The sequence below is a fragment of the Macaca fascicularis genome, chromosome 3, assembly GCF_037993035.2.
Source record: "Macaca fascicularis isolate 582-1 chromosome 3, T2T-MFA8v1.1".
In the NCBI taxonomy this organism is placed as follows: domain Eukaryota; kingdom Metazoa; phylum Chordata; class Mammalia; order Primates; family Cercopithecidae; genus Macaca; species Macaca fascicularis.
The window spans coordinates 86,875,828-86,888,491 of NC_088377.1; the positions used below are offsets into that span (position 1 = coordinate 86,875,828).

A 12,664-nucleotide genomic window follows, 5' to 3' on the forward strand; every position below is an offset into this window, starting at 1 on the left:
TAGTACAGGGCTCCATAAAAATAATGGAACCTAAAAAAGAGGCGCAAATATCATTACATTATCAATAATATGTAAGCAGCGGTGTATTGGCAGCCGAAAGTAGGGAATGATGAGTTCTACTTTGCATCAGAGATCCAGGGATTCCTCTAAAGTTCAGTATCTTTTACCTCCAAGACAAAGTCTATTAAATAATCGGATAGGCCTCAAAGCCACCTTAAAAGAGCAAGAATCAAAAACTAAAAAGCCAACCAACCAAAGGCCCAAGTTCCATTTCCACCTCCAAATCTCTGAGATGTTCAAACAAGTAAATGGTAGATAAGTAAACACACCTTACCCTCGTTTACAGAGCACTGCTGAGTGCATTTCCCTCATTAGACCCTTATTATATGTGTGTCATTCTAACTGCTTGCTGTTGGAGGCAGCACATTTCAAGATCTCCAACAGAAAGACCTGTAAACTGAAAGGGTAAAGCCAACTTAGGGGCCTAAACAAAAGAAACATAAGCCAACTGAATCCCAAGGCAATCTCCCCAATCTCAGGGACACTTTAGATGAAAGATTTAGAAGAAGGCCCATCAAAGGGGGTGGAGAAAGCAACACAGGTGAGTGGCAATCATGTGCCAAGCACAGAGCCAGTTCTTCCATATGCACTATTTTAACTGCTTAAGAATTAGGTATCATTCACTCCCACTCCCACTTACAAATGTGAAAGCTGAGCTAAGAACAATTCAATGACTTTGTTCCCGGACCAAACTGAGGGTCAGGCTGTTATTTCTCGTGGCCCAATAACAAGATACCGATGAACTGGGGAGGAAGAGAGTTTTTATTTCTGTAACCAGTTACAGGGAGAAGATCTGGAAATTATCACCAGACCAACTCAAAATTACAAAGTTTTCCAGAACTTCCATACCTTCTAAGCTATATGTCTATGTGTAAGTGTGCATTCATCTAAAGACGTAAGGGATTAACTTCTTTTAATCTATAACTAAAGTCTGAGTCCTGAAGACCTTCTTCTGGAGTCTCAGTAAGTTTATTTAATCAAAATGGGTCTAGGTGCTAGGGTGATTACACTTATCTTGTCTCCTGTCAAATGATAAAGGTTTGGGGAGTTCCTTTAGACCCCAATAAACTTGTTTGTGGAGGCCTGGGGAGTTTTTTCAGACCCCCAATAAAACTTATTTAATTCTAAAAGGGTCCTGTTATCTTGTCATGCTTCAAGGCCCAGGAAAAGCCTAGGCAAAACTCTTGGTGGGCTCTTTGTTACATTCCAGCCATTGTAAAAGGGCACTGACTCAATCAGCTTTTAATGTTTAACCTAGCTCCTCAGTCAGTGCTGGGACAGTTGTAATGGAGACCTGTGTTAGTGAGACCTGGCCTGCCACAACTTCATAAAATTCACTTGAGATGAATCAATGGTCTGAAAGACTTAAAACAAGAGTTTCAGAACTCATCAGCCTCATTCCATAGAGTCTATTAACCCCCTGGTGCCATTTCCTCAGATCCAGCCTGGCTGCTTGCATCTCTTTTGCTCATATTTTGTTCATATTCTGCTTCCACAACTCTGTTGGTTTTAAAGAGTTGCTTGGTGTGCTGCCCAGGTTGGATGCAGTAGCACCATCATAGCTCACTGCAGCTTTGACTTCCTAGGGTCAAGTGGTCCTCCCACCTCACACTCCTGGGTAGCTGGGACTGCAGGTGTGCACCACCATGCCTGGCAAATTTAAAAAAATTTTTTGTAGGGACAGGGTCTCACTATGTTGCCCAGGCTGGTCTGGAATTTCTGGGCTCCAGTGATCCTCTTGCTTTGGCCTCCCATGTGTTGGGATTCTAAGTGTGAGCCACCATGCGTGCCCTCCCTTTGCTTTCTGATGCCATCATCACCAAGCCAGCTTCCAGAGTCTGCACAGCTCTTGCTTTCTTTACCACCTTGAAGACGAGGCACAGGCTGCCCAATTTCAGGGCTCTTATGCTAATCACTATGGGGAAAAAGAGAGGGGTTGGAAAAATGAGGCATTTATCCTATAGATTTCATGGTGCAAATTAGAAATGAGTTAATTAGGAATGATTTTCTTTACTCTGCTTTTGACCACACAGGCCTGCACGATTTTAGCACCAGGAGTACAGCTCCTTCAGGCAAAGATCTGCTGCTTTTAACTTGCTAAAAGTAATGAAGGGGCCAGGTGGGTTGCTCACACCTGTAATCTCAGCACTTTGGGAGGCCAAAGCGGAAGGATCACTTGAGGCCAGGAGTTCAAAATCAGCCTGAGCAACATTGTGAGACTCTATCTCTACAAAAATTTAACCGGGCGTGCTGGTGCACACCTATATTCCCAGCTACTTGGGAGGCTGAGGTAGGAGGATCCCTTGAGCCCAGGAGTTCAAGGCTGCAATGAGCCGTGATCACATCACTGCACTCCAGCCTGGGTGACAAAATGAGATCCTGTCTCTTTAAAACAACAACAACAACAACGACAACATGATGAGAACGTGTAAGAAGCACTGCGCAAATGAAAATGCTAGCTGAGATTAATCCAATAGTAGATTTTCCCTGATGGTTCTTAGGCTATAAAGTGGTTCTTCTCTAACATAGCTTCTTGTGTAGTGCAGACTGTTCTAAAAGTGAGGACATAGATTGTACGGAGTCCTAAAAAAGAATTGAGTGGCATCTGCTGTAGTGGAGAGGTTCTCCAACTTGAGCATGCATCAGAATCACCTACAGGGCTTGACAAAACACACATTGCTGGGCCCACCCCCAGAAGGACTGATTTTGCAAGTCTGGAGAGGGCTCCAGCAGTATGAATCACTAACAAGTTCCCAGGTGACGCTGACGCTGGCAGTGGAGGGACTAGGTCTACCTCTTAAATAGGTCTAGGTCTACCTCTCTTAAATGGTAATGGAAAGATTAACGATGTCTCTAACTAAACCTCACCGACCCTCAAAACTGTCTTTCCCTGACTTTGAGCATGAGAATTAGATTCTGGCGGCCCCTTGGCCACACAGGCTTTTGTTTTCAGGACTTGGGCCTGCATCTTCCACCAGAAACAATGACCTGCTTCTTTGCATCCCCATCACTGGCACCTTGGTCCAGGCCCCACTCCTTTCTTGTCTGGGAGACCATTACCCAGCCAGCTGTCCCCTTGGCCTATGAAGGGGTCATCATCCCACTTTCTGTAGACCGATCATTCTTACCTGTTTCAAACTTACCAAGAGGCACCCACCTGGTGCAGGGAAGGCTGGGCTGTGGGCTGCATGGCAAACTGATGGGTTTTCTTTGGCTCACAGAGTGTTTCAGCTTTAAAAAAATTAATTTTTAACATATATATTTTTTAAAATCAGATTTACTTAAAATGTGGATTTCAGCCTTCTGTTAAAAAATCAGAATGCTGGCTGGATGCGGTGGCTGATGCCTGAAATCCCAGCACTTTAGGAGGCCGAGGCAGGTGGATCACCTGAGGTTAGGAGTTTGAGACCAGCCTGGCCAACATGGTGAAACCACATCTCTACTAAAAATTTAAAAATAAAAAAATTAGTTGGGCATGGTGGCATGCACCTGTAATCCCAGCTACTTGGGAGGCTGAGGCATGAGAATTGCTTAAGCCCAGGAGGCAGAGGTTTCAGTGAGCTAAGATTATGCCACTGCACTCCAGCCTGGGCTAGTCTCAGAAAAAAACAAAAAAACCAAAAAAACCCCACAGAATATCCAGCAGCAACTCCCTGGGGCTGAGAAACAGCATCCTCTTCATAAGCATCACACGTCCCCAGGTGTCCTGTGACTGCTTCTTTAATTCCAAGCACCCACTGCTTCACATTTGACCATCATTATACAGTATACCACTGATAAATCTTGTAATTAAAATTAGAAAGTTTTTCTAGCTTGGCAATATGAAAATCAATGGTTGGTCTGAAAGTCCATGGCATTTTAGATCTGACGACGTGTGATACTGACCTGGCTCCCTGGAAGCTTTTGAATTTGCAGTTCTTGTCCTGAACATTTGACCTACAAATGTGATGTTGGCCATTATTATATTGCATGATAACCAAGTCATGTTGTATTCCTTCTTCATAAAGAGATAAACAATTTGGGAATGGATGTTGAATTCCCTGAATGTGGATTGGATGGATGGTTGGGAGCATTTACAGAGGTGGTCACAGGCAGGTGTACAATATGGTGTTGAGAGGCAGCCGGGCTGGAGCCAGCACATCCCTTTCTCTGCCAGCTCCTCCTCTGTCTGTGTTAGGGTGAGGCAATCAATCGCTCTAATGCTCAGTTTTCTTTTCCATCAAATGGAGATTATAATAAACCTTATCTCACTGAGTTCTCCTGAGAACTGAATGGCATAATGTGCATAAAAGTGTCACATAATACATGCTCTAAATCAGGCTAATGTTGTTATTTATATCGTATTTGTTTTTTAACCTCTGACTTCTAACATTAAGAATTATGTTAGCAGATTGTCTAATATCCGATTCCTTTATAGATGAAAAACGTGAAGCATAAGCTGGTCAATCAAGGGGCCCACGAGGTCACATAACTGGTCACGCCAGACAAATCAGGGCCAGAGCCCAGAATGCTGAACCCTCCATTCACTGTGGAGGAGAAATCTGTTGCCCTTTGTTAGATCATTTGGTCCAGCTTAGAAGAGTTATAAATATACCATAAGCTGAAAACCAACAAAAAGCATTGGTCTGTGTCTGACACCTATGAGTTATCAGTATAGTACATTTATATTCTTTAAAAAGGCTTCATATGTAAATGTCTTGCTGCTGTTAGCATTTTCTGCATGTCTACAAGTCTGTAAAAGACCTGAAGATGGATGGTCCTGTTTCTCTAGTCGTTGTGGAATGAGATAAACATACAGGCAGAAGCAAAAAGGAAAGTTTCCTTTGTAAAAAGCATTTAGAACTTACTTTCTCAGGCCGGGTGCAGTGGCTCACGCCTGTAATCCCAGCACTTTGGGAGGCTGAGGCGGGCGAATCACGAGGTCAGGAGATCGAGACCATCCTGGCTAACACGGTGAAACCCTGTCTCTACTAAAAATACAAAAAATTAGCTGGGCGTGGTGGCAGGCGCCTGTAGTCCCAGCTACTTGGGAGGCTGAGGCAGGAGAATGGCATGAACCCAGGAGGCAGAGCTTGCTGTGAGCTGAGATTGTGCCACTGCACTCCAGCCTGGGGAACAGAGTGAGACTCTGTCTCACACACACAAAAAAAACAAAACCAAAAAAAAAAACTTACTTTTTCCTTCAAACTTGAGGAACCTGAGTCCTTTAATCAGAAAGACACCAACACTGTAGTAGTTCTGATGAATAAAGACAACAGAGAAAGACCTGGATCCTCTAAGACTTAGAAAAAGGTAGAACAGGAAGAGTAAAGAGGAATCGGTTTCCATAACCTCGATCCATTTGAAGTCAGTCCAAGGGAAGGAGCTGGCTGGGGGCTGTGTGAGGAGGGGAGGGAGAACAATGGGATTGGTGCGGGGGAGAGAGGGAGTGGGAGAATGAGGGCTGGTTTCATGACAAGAAAAAGCTGCTGTGAGGAAAAGATGGGACCAAAACGCAGTTCTGGAAGCTGCTTCAGTGCCTTCTAAACAGCTGGATCATGTTTCTGCCCATCCAGACTCTATTTGAAATACACATCTCAGGAAAACAAATGCATTGCCTGGCATGCCACACTCATCTGGATTGATTTAATATGTGGGTAGTCTTGGCCTTATGTTTCTATCCCGTTTTCTAAGGAATTCATGTCAAGCTGCTATTTTAATTATTTTGTAAACAAAACCTGTCCTTATGTGAAATAAAAAATAAAAGCTCAGTGCGGTGAGTTTCTGTTAGCTTCTACACCCTCCAGCTGGCCCAGGCGAGGGTGCTGACGCACACATTCCTCCCTCATCTGAGCTGATTTGGGAGTCCATGGACCTGAGATGAGGGCTTACAGCTTGAGATGACGCGTAACACAGCTGAAGCTGGTGAAGAAGTGAGTGGGGCAGAATTTCTGCAAGGGTTTCATTAGAAGACAGGAGAAACATGCAGGGGGGTAGGAGCATCTCCCTGATTACTTTAGGATCAGGCTGGATCTAGGGGCAAGTGTTGGCAGCTCATGTAGGGTAAGCTGTTTGAGCCGGGGCAGCACTGCTTCTTCAGGGCTCATGCACATCCCTGGGAGTGGGTTTCTGTATCGTGTGGATAGTTAGAAACTCTGGGCTGAGTTGGGATAGCTTGGCTCTTCTCTTTCGTCCTCCACCTTCAACCTCCAGATACCAGGAGGACTGGGGGGACCCTTCTGAGCCTTTGCAGCAGGCAGGATTCTAAGATGGGCCCTAAGATTTCCTGCCTCTGTGGTGTATGTGTCCAGGGACTGTGAATTACTCTGGGATTAGGATAGCTGACTTTAACAAAGGGAGATTATAAGGGGCTGACTTGATCACACAAACTCTTTCAATCTGGACCTAGAGGCCAAAGAGAGAGAGGAAGTCAAAGATTCAAGGTGAGAAGGGTTTGACATACCATTGCTAGCTGGAAGATGGAGGGGACCATGTGGCAAGGAATGTGGGCAGCGTGAAGGACCCAGGGTGGCCCCTGGCTGAGTCAGCAAGGAAACAGGCACTTCAGTCCTAACCACAAGGAACTGAATTCTGCCAACAACAAGAATGAGCTTGAAAGCAGGCTTTTCCGTAGAACTTTCCAGATGAGAACTCAGCCTGGCTGACATTGATTTCAGGTATTTTACCTTACAATAGACTGAACAGAGAATCCAGCCATGCTGTCCAGGACTTCTGACCTACAGACCCATGAGCTAACTTTGTGGTAATTTGTAACACAACAAAATAGGAAAGGAATACAACCTTCTTCAAGCGATTTCCTTTATGATCCAAAGCTCATTTTCAACATATTCTTTTGCCTTGGGAGAAATATCTGCCTGATTGTAGAACCAACAGCAGTTGTATTTCTCCTGGGAAACTGTGGCCAGTCTTCATCTTCTGGAAATCACTAATTGTGTAAGTGGCCTTGCTCTTCTGTTAGCAAGGGCAGCATGAACTCATGGAGATCAGCCCCTTATCCCAGGTCTCTGAGGGACAGCTCTGCCATGGTGTGGGAGCTGCCCCAGGCTTTACCAAGACCATGTGAGTCAGACTGGGGGTGGGGAGGTGGGTGGGACTTGGGCATCTGTCCTCTTTAAGGCTCCCAGGTGAGTCCAGTGTATACTCAATGATGTGAACCACAAAATTAGAGGGCAGAAGACAGAGGCAGAGAGACTAATTTGGAGGCAGCTGTAACAGTGTCTGAGTTATGACAATGACACAAACCCTGTCTGTCGGTATGAAGGAGGGGAGGGGAGAGGGGAGACCGCCAAGTGATAAAATGGATAGAACTTGGTGACCAATTGGAAGAGGGTGTTGAGGGAAAGAGAGACGCCCCTTTGGCTGAACCCATTTCTTTGAATTCAGGATCTTTTTCTTACAAATTATGTAACTCCTTATAATTACTGTCCTTCCAGACCTGGGTTTTGGCCTTTATCACCAAGTCCAATTAAGGATGCAGGAGTGATAAGAGTTAGCTCTTTGCATCTAAGCATATGAGGTTGGAGGGAAAAACTGCTTTGATTCTACTTTTTTAAAACAGCGATGAAACCACACGACTGCAAAGCCTTTGGGTAAATGAAATCCCAGGAAGTGTGTCGGTTGCTATTCCATCTGGGTCAGACAGTCTGCTTAGTGAAGACAAGGGCTACATTTTGCATAGAGCTCTTTCTAGCCACCCACTCCCTCTCACTGAATAGATGAGCAATTTTGAGGGATAATCTAAAGAAGAATGGACATGGCTCATCCATGTGAATGTAACGGCGAAAACATGATAATATTTACTCCTCACTCAATGAAAAGACGCCTAGAAAATGATTTTTTTTTTAAAGGCAAACGTTTTCCCCCTCAGTGACTTGCTTTAAAATTTCTAAGTTGTATTCCCATCTAAAAATAAATGTAAGTTTTAGGCAAAGGTATTTTTTCTTGCTAATGTAACATCTTTTGTCCTGGGACATGCCACACGGATACTTAGGAGAAGCTCTCTAAGGTCTAAGGATGGGCTTGCTGCCAGCCCCAGGCACACCACCATCTTGGGGCTCTGTCTTCCAGCAGCAGCTGCCACATTCCCTCCAGAGGTGTCTCTGGAGCTCCCTGCTACCCACAGGTTGCTGGATCATGGGATGAGTGAGTTAATCTTTCATTAAATACTGGTCAGAATCCAAGAACTTCACACCTACCTTCTTCTGCATTTCCAGGGGATAGGTGGAGAACCCCAAAAACAACACTCACTTGTGCTCTGGAAGTAACCAATAGTGATTCTCATCAAATTACAGTTGACTCTTGAATAACATGGGTTTGAACTGTGTGAGTCTACTTATACATGAATTTTTTTCAATAAATATATTTGAAAAAATTTTGGAGTTTGCAACAATTTGAAAAAACTTGCAGACAAACCACCACCTCAGAGACAGCAAGACCAACTCCTCCTCTTCATCCTCCTCCTCCTCAGTCTACTCAATGTAATGACAAAGATGAAAACCTTTGTTATCATACACTTCCACTTAATGACTAGCAAATATATTTTCTCTTCCTTATGACTTTCTTAATATTTTTTCTCTAGTTTACTTTATTGTAAGAATATGGTATATAATACATATAACATATAAAATATGTTAATCACTGTTTATGTTACTGGTAAGGCTTCTAGTTAACAACAGGGTGTTAGTGGTTAAGTTTTGGGGGAGTCAAAAGTTATACACAAATGTTTGACTGCATGGGGGATTGGGAGCCCTAAACTCCTGTGTTGTTCAAGGGTCAACTGCATTTTCTTAGAAATATTTGCTAATATACAGAATCTACAAGGAATTTAAACAAATTTACAAGAAAACCCTATCAAAAAGTGGGCAAAGGATATAAACAGATGCTTCTCAGAAGAAGATATTTATGTGGCCAACAAACATGAAAAAAAGCTCATCATCACTGGTCATTAGAGAAATGCAAATCAAAACCACAATGAGATACCATTTCATGCCAGTCAGAATGGCAATTATTAAAAAGTCAGGAAACAACAGATGCTGGTGAGTCTGTGGAGAAACTAATTTACACTGGTGGTGGTGGTGTAAATTAGTTCAACCATTGTGGAAGACAGTGTGGCAATTCCTCAAGGATCTAGAACCAGAAATACCATTTTACCCAGCAATCCCATTACTGGGTATATACCCAAAGGATTATAAATCATGTTACTATAAAGACACACGTGCATGTATGTTTATTGTAGCACGATTTACAATAGCAAAGATTTGGAACCAACCCAAATACCCATCAATGATAGACTGGATAAAGAAAATGTGGCACACATATACCATGGAATACTATGCAACCATAAAAAAGAATGAGTTCATGTCCTTTGCAGGTACATGGATGAAGCTGAAAGCCATCGTTCTCAGTAAACTAACACAGGAACAGAAAACTAAACACCACATGTTCTCACTCATAAGTGGGAGTTGAACAATGAGAACACACGGGCACAGGGAGAGGAACATCACACACCAGGGCCTATTGGGTGGTGGGGGGCAAGAAGAGGGAGAGCATTAGGACAAACACCTAATACATGTGGGGCTTAAAACCTAGACGACGTGTTGATGGGTGCAGCAAACCACCATGACACAGGTATACCTATGTTAACCTGCATGTTTAGCACATGTATCCCAGAACTTAAAGTAAAATAATAGTAAATCCACATTTCAATCATCATTTTGAACTATGAGCAATCCACCCACTCAGTTTACTTGTTTATCCAGCCCCTCCCCCCACATCCATCCTTCCATCTGGTGGGATAGATCCACTGTCTATTCCTCTCACAGATACTATTCTAGGGTCAGTAAATTCCTTTAAAAGAAACATCTTGAATGAGGAATGAAGCTCCTGCTTATAGGCAGTAACTCATTATTTTTTGCACTTTCCAGTTTTCTGTATGTTGTCCAAATATGCCTTTGACTTCTCCATGATGTTGAAATCTATGTATTTTTGTAACCAGAGAGCTGGAGTAGTCCCAGAGAGAAACATTATAGAAAGGCTCACAAACAGTACTAATTAACTTTTACCGGGTAGTTATCCCATGTGGGGCAAGTGCTGACAGCATCACGGCATTGCTTCACCGCATCCTCAGACACAGTTTCCACAGTCCTCTGAAGGGGCTTCTATTTTTATCATCTATCCATACCATTATAAATCCTGTATTTGAGGCTCGGCTGGGTGTGGTGACTCACACCTGTAATCATAGCACTCTGGGAGGCCAAGGCAGGAGGATTGCTTGAGGCCAGGAGTTTGAGACCAGCCTGGGCAACATAGTGAAACCCCATTTATAAAATTTTTTTTTTTTTAATTATCAGCCAGGTATGGTGGCTCACGCCTATAATCCCAGCACTCTGTGAGGCCAAGGCAGGCAGATCACCTGAGGTCAAGAATTTGTGACCAGACTGGCCAACATGGTGAAACTCTGTCTGTACTGAAAATACAAAAATTAGCTGGGTGTGGTGGCACATGCCTGTAATCCCAGCTACTTGGGAGGTTGAGACAGGAGACAGGAGAATCACCCGGGAGGTGGAGGTTGCAGTGAGTGGAGATCGCACCACTGCACTCCAGCCTGGGTGACAGAGCAAGCCTCCATCTCAAAAAAAACCCAAAAAACAAAACAAAACAAAACAAAATTAGCCGTGCATGGTAGTATGTGCCTGTAGTCCTAGCTACTCAGGAGGCAGAGGTGGGAGAATTGCTTGAGCCCAGGAGTTCAAGGTTGCAGTGAGCTGTGATCAAGCCATTGCCCTCCAGCTTTGGTAACAGAGCACGACTCTTGTCTCAAAGAAGTAAATAAATAAATAAAAGTAAGAACTTTATTTATTTATTTATTTATTTATTTATTTTTTCCATCTGCCCAGTTTTATTGGGAACAAGGGCATTATAACTGCTATCAAAGAGAAGGGAGCCCAAGGGCTCCTTCTGTAGCAAGATCTTCTTCAGAGTTGAGCCAGGGCTGGGAGGGCAAGAGACCCTTTTTTCAGGCAGGATCATACTACCACCCTCAGCAGGACTTCCCCAAAAAGTTATTCTCCTTTAGCGCAGCATTTGGCACTTAAGGAAAAAAGGACCAACAAAGGTAGCATTAGGAAGACAAGCCCAGATTTATCAGGATACCCACTCAGCCAACTGCTTTAGTGCTTCTTCATCTTCATCCGCTTTGGGAGCTGGCTCTGCCGGCAGATGAGTAGAAGGTACACCAGGCAATTTGACTGGGGGTTCTTCCTCCTTGTCGCCCACACTTAACAACTCCTGGGCCAATTCCTCCTGTTCCAGCAACTCTAGCTCCTCCAGCAGTTCATCCTCATCCACATCATCTCCAAAGCCCATAGGCCGAGAAATGGCATCTGAGATCTGCTGGGCCACCTCCTGTTGTTCTATGATGTCAGTCATCAGTTCATCTACCTTGTCAATGTCCATGTCCTGGTAGGCTTTCTTCATGCCTTGGGCAGCAAGCTCCATGGTACGAAGGACTTCTGCATTGGTGGTGGCATTCTCAATGGCCTCACGCTGAAACTCCAGGGTGGATAATGTCCCGTCAGTTTGTGCCAGCTGCTGTTCGAATCTTTTCTTCCTCCGCAAAGCCTGTAGGGCAGCTCTCTTATTCTTGGTCCCATACTTCTTGGCTGTTTGTAGCTCCTGTTGAATCTTCTGCTCCAAAAATTCCTGTTTCTTGATCAGTATCTTCTCTGTCTCCTTCAGTTTCTGTATTGCTTCTTCAGGGGTTGGCCCTTTCTCCTTCTTTTTTTTTTTTTTTTTTTTTTTTTTTTTTTTTTTTTTTTTTTTTTTTGAGACGGAGTCTCGCTCTGTAGCCCAGGCTGGAGTGCAGTGGCCGGATCTCAGCTCACTGCAAGCTCCGCCTCCCGGGTTCACGCCATTCTCCTGCCTCAGCCTCCAGAGTAGCTGGGACTACAGGCGCCCGCCACCTCGCCCGGCTAGTTTTTTGTATTTCTTTAGTAGAGACGGGGTTTCACCGTGTTCGCCAGGATGGTCTCGATCTCCTGACCTCGTGATCCGCCCGTCTCGGCCTCCCAAAGTGCTGGGATTACAGGCTTGAGCCACCGCGCCCGGCCCCCTTTCTCCTTCTTACCCTCCCCGAAGAGCCTGCCGAGACCACTCATCGGGAGCTCGCCTATCCCGCCTCCGCCCCTCGGCGTCCTCCAGACTTCCGCCTTGCTCCTGGGAGGGTGATGGTCTCAAAGTAAGAACTTTAATTCACCATAGCACCAAGTTTCTAAAATGCCATCCACAGGTAGAAGATGCATAACAAAGAACTATATCCAGAATATACAAAGAACTACAAATTAACGTGAAAAAAGTAAACAGCCCAGTGGGAAAAAAGGACAAAAGATTTTGCAAACCCTTCACAAAAGCAGGAATCCAATGGCCAATAAATCTGGGGTCCCTAACACGAGAAAATGTTCAGCTTCATTAATCATCAGGAAGATACAAATTAAAACTACACTGCAATACTACTACACACCCTTTCACAACTAAAAATAAAAAGACAATATCAAGTATTGACAAGGATGTGGAGCAACTGGAGCTCTCATATACTGCTGGTGGAAGT

The 12,664-nt window shown here is 44.2% G+C and overlaps 1 protein-coding gene and 1 pseudogene across 20 annotated transcripts in view; both read right to left on the reverse strand.

Moving 5' to 3' along the window:
- HECW1 (HECT, C2 and WW domain containing E3 ubiquitin protein ligase 1) overlaps positions 1 to 12,664 on the reverse strand; it is a 464,113-nt gene that overhangs the window by 173,286 nt on the left and 278,163 nt on the right. The gene's annotated exons all lie outside the window — the stretch shown is intronic.
- On the reverse strand, positions 10,042 to 11,832 carry LOC135969763 (charged multivesicular body protein 4a pseudogene; annotated as a pseudogene).